A 9,366-nucleotide genomic window follows, 5' to 3' on the forward strand; every position below is an offset into this window, starting at 1 on the left:
CATTTTGATTGGCTGTCTTTCTTTACTTCCTTTTAAACAAATTTTTCTTGAGTTCACTCTACTCTACACACAATACCTGATGAAGAGGAGGGATGGAATTGAAGAGAGAAAGAGAGAAAAGCTGATATAAAAGCTGAATATTTAAGGGCTAAAAGGAAAGCTGATCATCAAACCGAAAGAAAAGAAAGAAAAAAGGGCTTTTTTTTCCTTCCTCTCATCTCATGTTCTACTACTCTTTCCACCTCTCCCTACCTCTAACTATATCTTTCGCTTTCCCTCCCCTAATGTCCATCCTCCATTAGCTTTTCTCTTTCCCTTTTTCATTTTCCTTTTAAACTCTTCAACTTTACTGAGTAAGAAGAAAAAGCCAAGATCAGCAGCAGTTGGCAAAGGAAAAAATATTGCTTTGCTTAGCCTCTTTGGCTTATATTAAATAAGTTAATCGCCCCAAGGAGAGGTTTTTCTGAAGTAATTACCCATGTTGGCCAATAACTTTTGTTCTTCGGTTCCTTCTTCGGAGCCATTTTCCTGTTTAGAGAATGGTAATAATAACAATAAGAGGACAAGAAGACCGGCAGGAACGCCAGGTACGTATCATATATATGTCGCATACGCAATACGATTTTTATCCAATTATCCTAAAGAAAATTGGATAACTTTTTATTTTCATGATTGATTTTCCGTTCTAATTTGAACATATATATACCTGAGCTGATGTAGATCCAGATGCAGAAGTGGTTTCTCTCTCCCCTAAAACACTACTAGAATCGGATCATTACGTTTGTGAGATCTGCAACCAAGGATTTCAGAGAGACCAAAACCTACAGATGCACAGGAGGCGACACAAGGTTCCATGGAAGCTATTCAAGAGAGAAACTCCAGTGGTGAGAAAGCGGGTGTTCGTTTGCCCGGAGCCTAGTTGCTTGCACCATGACCCCTGCCATGCTCTTGGTGATTTGGTTGGGATCAAGAAGCACTTCAGAAGAAAACACAGTAACCACAAGCAATGGGTGTGCGAAAAATGTTCCAAGGGCTATGCAGTTCAATCTGATTATAAGGCGCATCTTAAAACCTGTGGCACCAGAGGCCATTGTTGCGACTGTGGCAGAGTTTTTTCAAGGTTAATTCATTTTCTTTCCTTTCACATAAACACATACCTTTAAATATCTAAATTCCTGTCTACCTCCTCCTTTTTCTTTTTTATCCTCAAAAAGCAATCAACAGTGTTTTAGATCTATACTAAAATTTTCCCGGGGTGTTGCTGCTGGATTTTAAGCTTCTTTTGTTTTTCTATGTTTTGGTATTTTGAAGCAAAAAGATTTTGTAAGTCCCAAACCATGATTATATATTGAATTCTCTCTGTCAGGCCCCTCTCCCTTTCCAGATGACTTGAGTTTCTTGACTTGTAAAGGAAAAAGAAAAAGGAAAGAAAAAAAATACTTCTTTTTTGACTGATGAAAGCTTAATCCAGTACTTAACAGGCAGTTGAACACATTTTCCGAAGGTCAGTTTCCGTTGGTCCTGTTGCTGTTGGTTTCAAATCCTATAGATCGCAGCTGAAAGGCCAAAGCAGTTTCGCACATTTGTGAATTGTGACAACATATTTTATTTCATGTGACCCAATGTCTTAAATGATTAGGTTTCAGTGTAGCTTAACATGGTATTGTTCCATTTATTTAATCTATAAATTCTACTTCTACTCTTTTTCGCTTCGTGGCTTAGTGGTCACAAAGCTTTTAAGAAAACATAAAGAAACCAAGCCTCCCCCTCCCTTTTATAATTGGGCTTTACCCACCTTGAAACCAAAAAAAAAAAGAAAGATAAATTCTACTTCTACCATTTCTATTGTAATCGATCCTATTCCAGAACAATTAATTTATAGATTTCAGAATTCTTTTCTTTATAAATTAATTAAATACTTCGATGGGGTTTATCTCTTCTCTTTTTCATTGTTTCTACGTACTATCCATCTTCATCAAGAAAAACGCCTACTAGATCAAGCCTTTTGCCGCTTAAGTGTTACGTAGAATCATAACAGCTGTTTAACTCACTTTTAATTACTTTTGCAGAGTTGAGAGTTTCATTGAACATCAAGATGCCTGCTATATGGGAAGTATCCGGCCAGAACCACAAGCACTGCAGCCGGCTTGCTTGCCGCGAACAGCTTCAACCCCCAGTCCATCCAGTGATACCAATTTCAATATAGCTCGTAGGCCTAGTTTGGTGTTGGCGAAGACAACAGATACCATGTTCTTGAGCCCTACAAAAGATAATTCCCCTAAAAAAGTGTACTACAACAATTTGGAGCTTCAACTCTCAACCACATCAAATACCACTGATTTCTCATTTTCCCCTAAAAAAGATGATAATCATTCAACCCAGTTACAGCTCTCAGTTGGCTCATCTGATATTGGCGAGAAAATTGAACCAACTGTTACGTGTAAAAACAAGGACGCAAGCAAGAAATCAACTCATCAGGAGATTCATGAGAAACCAGACTTTGTTGCATCGAGGCTAAAAGAACAAGCTCACCAGCAGTTAAGGTTGGCGATCGCTGAGAAAGCTTATGCTGAAGAGGCAACAAAGCAAACGAAGAGGCAGATTGAATTAGCTGAGCAAGAGTTTGCAAAGGCAAAGAGAATTAGGCAACAAGCACAAGCTGAATTGGAACAAGCTCATGCATTAAAGGATCACGCAATAAAGCAAATCAACTCCACCATTCTTCAAATTACTTGCCATGCTTGCAAGCAGCAATTTCAAGAAGAAGACCTCCCGAAGAGAACTCTCTAATAGTGAGTTACATTTCATCAGCTATAACAGGAGGTGAAGTCGAAAACAATATTCGAACAAACCTTACAAAGGCTACTTCTAACTCTAACCCAATCTCTCCATCTCATCCGTATCATAAACCAATCTCTCCATCTCAACCGCATCATATTCCACCTCTTTCCTTCTTATATGTACTGATATACCAAAAGTGGTTGTTTAGATAATCTTGCCTTGATTAGTGGAGTGTTTTGTCCTGCAATTTGTGTGATGTAATTTGTTCATTAATTTGGTTAAATGGAAGCTCCTAGTGATGGATTTTGTTGGTGAAGTATTCCAGGGCATTCGGGCGATAAGTTGATCGATTAATGTTGATGTTTCGAGCTTTTTTCTGAATTCTTTATCATTTAATTTACAAGAATAACTGTTCCTCATTAGTTTTTTCCGACTCTGGACTATTACGTTGACTAAGGCCAGAGCCACTTGTAAAAGCTGATTGTCCTTTGCCACAGCTTTTGATTATTTTTTATGTTCTGCTTGGACTATTTGGAGATCTTTGTAGACTGAATAAGTCAGAAAACGGAGGTGGCTTTCCCCTTCCGCATTAAAGAATAATACTGACCACTGTGTAATTTAGAACCTAAAATCTTTCATAAATATCAATACAAAACAAAGCATGAGCAAGAGAAAAGAGGAATCTAATGGGCCTTTTCCAACTGCTGCCCTGCACTTGTGTTCTCAAACAAATGTAAATGCAAAAACAACGTGTTTTTCAGTGCCAAGTTTTATTGACTGACTCGTCCCTCTTAACGTCTCCAAACACGCAGACACAAACAAACTCCATTATTCACTTTCATATATATATATATATATATATATATATATATATATATCTCATTAGAATCAGGGTCATAGGGCAGTGGGTTGTACAGAAGAAGCACATCATCTTCCCATTTATGCAGAGACCATTCAAAGCTTTTCTGGTCAGTTGGAAGAAAAAATACCTCAGGGTTGAAAATACCTGCGTCCTATTGCTGTTATCTTTCACGATTTCAACCAAAACAAAAGGCCAACGGCAAGGCTAAAGCTGGAGCCTTTTCAATGGTTTTTTCTCTTAACTTTTTTCTTGGACAGTGTGCATCTCTCCTTTTCCATGATGTTATTAGCTTGCCTTTCTTCTTTTTATGATTCATAAAATTGTTCTCTTCGTGCCAAAAGGAAACATTACAATAAAAAAAATTGCTCTCTAGAACATACTATAATCAAAATAGTAGTTCAATATATAAATTTTAGAGGAAAATATATGTACAAATTTAATAATATTATGTCTCTTGTACTATATATTTTTTATCATACTTAAAGAAATAAATTTTTATTTTAGTACTCCAATTTTTATTTCGTAAAATTCTCTAATATTTCACATTGTTATTATAAATTAAATTATTGACGTGATATGAATATCTAATAAAATCATATCACATGTTGTAAATATCAAGTTATCACCACGTCACCTATTGAAACGTCAACAAAAATATTTTTTATTCTCCCTAATCCTTTCCCTTGCTCTATTTTATTTTTTAAAATTTTGAATTAAAATATATATTTTTAAAATTTTTGAATTTTTTATTTAAATGATAACTCGAAATATGATGATAATTGGATATTTATGTCACGTGTTATGATTTTATTGGTATTAATGCCATATAAATAAGTTGATTAACGGTGTTAGATTAGAGTATCAAAGTATTTGACAAAATGAAAGTTTGGATGCCAAAGTTAGAATTTTATTTTTTGTAGATACTGAACTAATAAAAAATGTATAATACAATGACAATTTTTGTATTAATCCTATAAATTATATTGAGGAAAATATATGTACAAATTTAAAAGTGCTATATACATACTAGAAATAGCCACCCTGCTATACAGGGGTAAGCTATTATTTTGTTAGAATTTTTTATTATTTTAAATAAATTTATAATTATTTTAATATAAAAATAATAAAATAAATAAAACAAATAAAAATATTATAAAAGTATTAAAATTAATATATATTATATTTCATATATTGCAATTATAATTTTTTGTTAATTTTTTATAATATATTTTGAGCATTATATTTTTGTTAATCATTGCATAAAATGTATGATTTTTAATTTATTGTAGTTTATAATTTTTTTAAAAAATAGTTAAAACAAAATAAAAATAATTTAATTTTTTGTAATGTGTTTTTATATTTATCATATTATACTTTATAATTTTTATTTTATTACAGTAATTTAATATTTAGTTAACTTTTATATAATTAATTTAATAAGTAATTTAATAAGGGTATTATAATAATTTTATAAAATGCTACAAGTCAAATTTTCATGAAGCAATGACAAAGGTATTTTAGTAATTTAATAAGTACTTGATTTTATAATTTCTTAAACTTTAATTGTAATGTAATAGGGGTATTATAGTAAATTTTAAACAAAATACTACATGTTAAATTTCTATTAAGTAATGGTAAGAGTGTTTTAATAATTTAATACGTGGTTAATTTTATATTATTTTTAAATTTAATATGTAATTTAATAGTAGTATTATAGTACTTTTCAAATAAAATGCTACATTTCAATTTTCTATGAAATAATTCCAAGGACATTTTCATAATTATAGTCACAAAGACATTTTCATAATTATAATAGGAGGAGTATTATAATAATTTTCAAACAAAACTTCTTATGAAACAATCTCAAAGGCTTTAATGCAATTTTGGTAAGGTGAGTAATTATAATTAATAAATATAGAAGGATATTTTCATAATTTTGTTAAGGATGACACAAAATGCCACGTGTTAGCTTCTTATTAAGCAATCTCAAAACCAGTAATGTAATTTTCATGGTGTTTACTTTAAATGTATTTATATAGATATATAGTTTAGTTTTGCTACTAGTAAAAAATACCAAGACACCAAGGCAAGGACTAAATATGATATATATGAATTAATCAGAATTCTTTAGCCTTTTTCTCTCTTTTCATGAAGCTCTTCTAACTTAATCAACAAGAGATCCTTAAGCCAGAAATTAAAATTTTATATCATGGTGATGATATTAATGATATTCATGTTGATATGCATATATGTTATATATGCATGCTAAGTGTACATACGAACCAAAGTTGGACCCCAAGGTTGGTTGCTTTATAAGTTTCATTGTTTTTTCCTAAATGACTCTTTAAGCTGTCTTGATGTTAGTTTTATGTTAGCCCAACAAGTATTTCTAGCCTAGCAAACCTTCATTCATAATTAATAGTTAGGTTGTTTTCAAGTTAATATTGGGTTTAGAGATTTTAATTAGGTCTATAATCCATGGCACGATTCATTATTAAATATTCAAGTTGGACTAAATATGATATATATGTGTCATGCTGAAGTAAAAGATTTTAGATTCATAGGCTGATATGTTATGACACCTTAAAAGCCAATGTCAGCATGTAGCATTTGGGTTAGTATGGTATGACACACACATACACACACACACATATATATAAGTATTAATTCTAAAACTATTAATATTGAACGACCAAAATATTCCTATAAATTTTTAAATTAACAAATTTATCCTTAAATATGTATAATTTTTATTAATTTATTTAAATTTAATTTAAATAAACTAAAATTAAAAATAAAGTTTATATAAAATTAAATTATTTAAACTATTAAAATTTTCATTGTAAAAGTAATAAAAGTGATTACCTAAAATATCCTTACTAAATGTTTTTATATGAATTTTTTTATTATTAGACTCTTTCTTTTTATAATTAGACTACAAAAAAAATACTAAAAGTGATTTATTAAAATATTCTTAATAAGATTTTAATTTAAAAAAATGCTAAAAGTGATTGATCAAAATGTCATTAGTAATTTTTTTAGAATTTTTAATTTAATTAAATGACTTTTTTTATTATTTATAAGTAAAATGATATTTCACATCAAATAATTCAAGTGGTTGAATGATCCAATATGAATTATTCTAAGTAAAAAATTATAAAGTGAAATAAAATTAATTGTTTTTTGGTGAATTCTTTCAACATAAGATTTTGTTTTATTTTATTTTTTAAAATTATGTACTTTAATATTTTATATAATAAAAATTCGTGTATAATAAAATTTTTAAAATTAAAGAAAATTTAAGCTTTTAGTTGATAAAACATACAATTATATTCAATTAATAAAAGCACCAATGGAAGATTATTTTAACCAGAAAAATGAAACAAAAGATTGCTTAGTTATGCATAACTCTATCATCTCTATATGACAAAAAATGTTAGTGTTATATGATGTTTCAATAAAAAATATACAAAATACATTGATTTCAATTTTTTTTTATGATTAATATGGAACTTTTTTATTTCATGAAACATTATATACTCATTATCTCTTTTATATTAGTTGAAGAATATTAACTATTATATAAAAATTTTTGAGGTTATCATATTAGGTAATATTTGTTCAAAAGAATTGAAATTTATCAAATTAATTATCACTTTACATCTAAATAAAAAATTATTATAAATTATAATTTAACTAAATTTAAAAGTGATTTAAAAGAATTTATTATCAAAATTTATTTGATAAATCTTTATTTAATTGTGTATTTAGCATTTCAATTATTTTTAATTTTGACTTTTTATAATTTTGAATTAGATTTTAGACTTAAGATTAGCGACTAATTAGGTTAAGTAAAGTTTTATCATTCGATTCAATTCATAGCATATGTAATTATTCACTTATATATCTAAGCCCATTTGACTTAATAATTGATGCATACTTCTTTTTATTTAAAAAGGTGGATTTAAATCATCCTAAATTTAAATAAAAAATAAGTATATTGACTTACTTATAATTTTAATTTCACTTTATAAATTATCTTAAAATTAATTAACTAATTCAACCATAAAGACAATAAAAATAAAAACATTGAAGATGAAAGGAAAAGAAGCTTAAATAAAAAAACTTTTAAATTGTTGTGGAAGATGAGTCACTAATGTTGGATTTTAATTGGGTTATTATTTCAGTTTGGATTTTGATTATATTCAATCATTTCAAATTTTAAATAATCATTTAGTTGTTAACATTTTAAAATCAATTGGAATCGAGTGAAGGTAGTTCATTTTTATAATAATATATATTATATTATTTTTAATTAAATTAAAATTTAAAATAAGTAAAAAATTTTATTTAGATTTAATTTGAGTTTTGAATTGTTTCAAATTTGAGTTTATTAATCCATGCTATTTTAACTATACTTTTATGACACTTGTAATAAATTTTAAAATAAAATAAGAACACAACACAATAAAAATTTAAGTACAAAAGTGATAGAATTACAGATGATAAGTTTAGAAAAAAATCTTTATGCCCAAGTTTCGTAGAAACTAAGGGACTTTTTTTAAAGATTTTGAAATTCGTATTGTAGAAATGTTAATTTATAAATGAGTTTATAATTGTTCATTTATTAATCAAGTTACTACTATATAGGTTAAAGAAGACAATTCAGATTTCATTTGAAAGAGATTATATCATAGTTCAAATTTATTTATGAAGATAGCATAAAGCTAAACATTATTTTGGTTGTTATAATGCTTTATAATATTTTTTACTCTTTCCAAATGAAGAAGTTAATTGCTATTAAAATATCAAAAAAGCCATTTTGAATGATGGTAATAAGAATGAAGTAACAATTAAAAAATATGCTATCTTTTCATTTAGTAGAAGATTTTTTATAGAGAATGCGAAATATTCTTTACTCTTTTTAAATAGAGAAGTTCATTGGCATCCAAATATAAAAAAAGTTATTTTGAATGGTGGTTTTTTTAAATGAAGCAACAATTACAAATATACCGTGTTTTTATTTAGTAAAAAAAATTATAAAGAATGCGAAGTAATTATTATGAATATAAATTTTTTAAAATTATTATATGTTTAATTTTTATAAATTTTATTTAGTAAATAAGTTCAAATTACTTTTATCATATATATAACAAAATTTTTACTTAAAATTGTATACCTAAAAATAGAAACATAAGGTAAAATTTATTATTTCCATTGATGATAAAACACTTTAAAACTTGCAATCTTTTATATACAATTTTACTTCACTAACAAGTATTAAATATATACACTAATAATTCAATCAAATCATCAATAATGCTTATTTTAATATCTACTATTTACCATGAACTAAAAAATTTAATCTTTAAAATATTGACTTAATATATGTTGTATATTTTATTTAATTTAGTTTTAATACATATATTAGTATAAAAAATTATGATTTTAACTTATTATTACATGTTAAGCTATGGAGTAAATTAAAAGCAATTACTTTTATTTCTTAAATCATTTAAACTTGAACTTTTTTTCTCCCTTTCTCTATCTTACAAATTACATCATCTAGCATACATTATAATTATTTTCTTTTTAGATATATATAAGTCAATGATAACATAGTAGTAGATAATTAATAACTTAGTAATTAATCAATGAAAACTTAAATGTAATCAGTGTAATATAGTAATAATCATCGATAATTTAATAACTAATTAATGATA

The 9,366-nt window shown here is 27.2% G+C and overlaps 1 pseudogene across 1 annotated transcript; it reads left to right on the top strand.

Annotated features, from left to right (window-relative positions):
- Window positions 1-341: 341 nt before the first annotated feature.
- On the top strand, window positions 342-3,097 carry LOC111288909 (protein indeterminate-domain 16-like; annotated as a pseudogene). Its single transcript, XR_016329241.1, has 3 exons — window positions 342-587; window positions 721-1,120; window positions 2,070-3,097. The product of XR_016329241.1 is annotated as a protein indeterminate-domain 16-like (transcript).
- The last annotated feature ends 6,269 nt before the right edge of the window (window positions 3,098-9,366 follow it).

The sequence above is a fragment of the Durio zibethinus genome, chromosome 17 (assembly GCF_047325235.1).
Source record: "Durio zibethinus cultivar Kanyao isolate XHJ-2024 chromosome 17, ASM4732523v1, whole genome shotgun sequence".
NCBI classification, from domain to species: domain Eukaryota; kingdom Viridiplantae; phylum Streptophyta; class Magnoliopsida; order Malvales; family Malvaceae; genus Durio; species Durio zibethinus.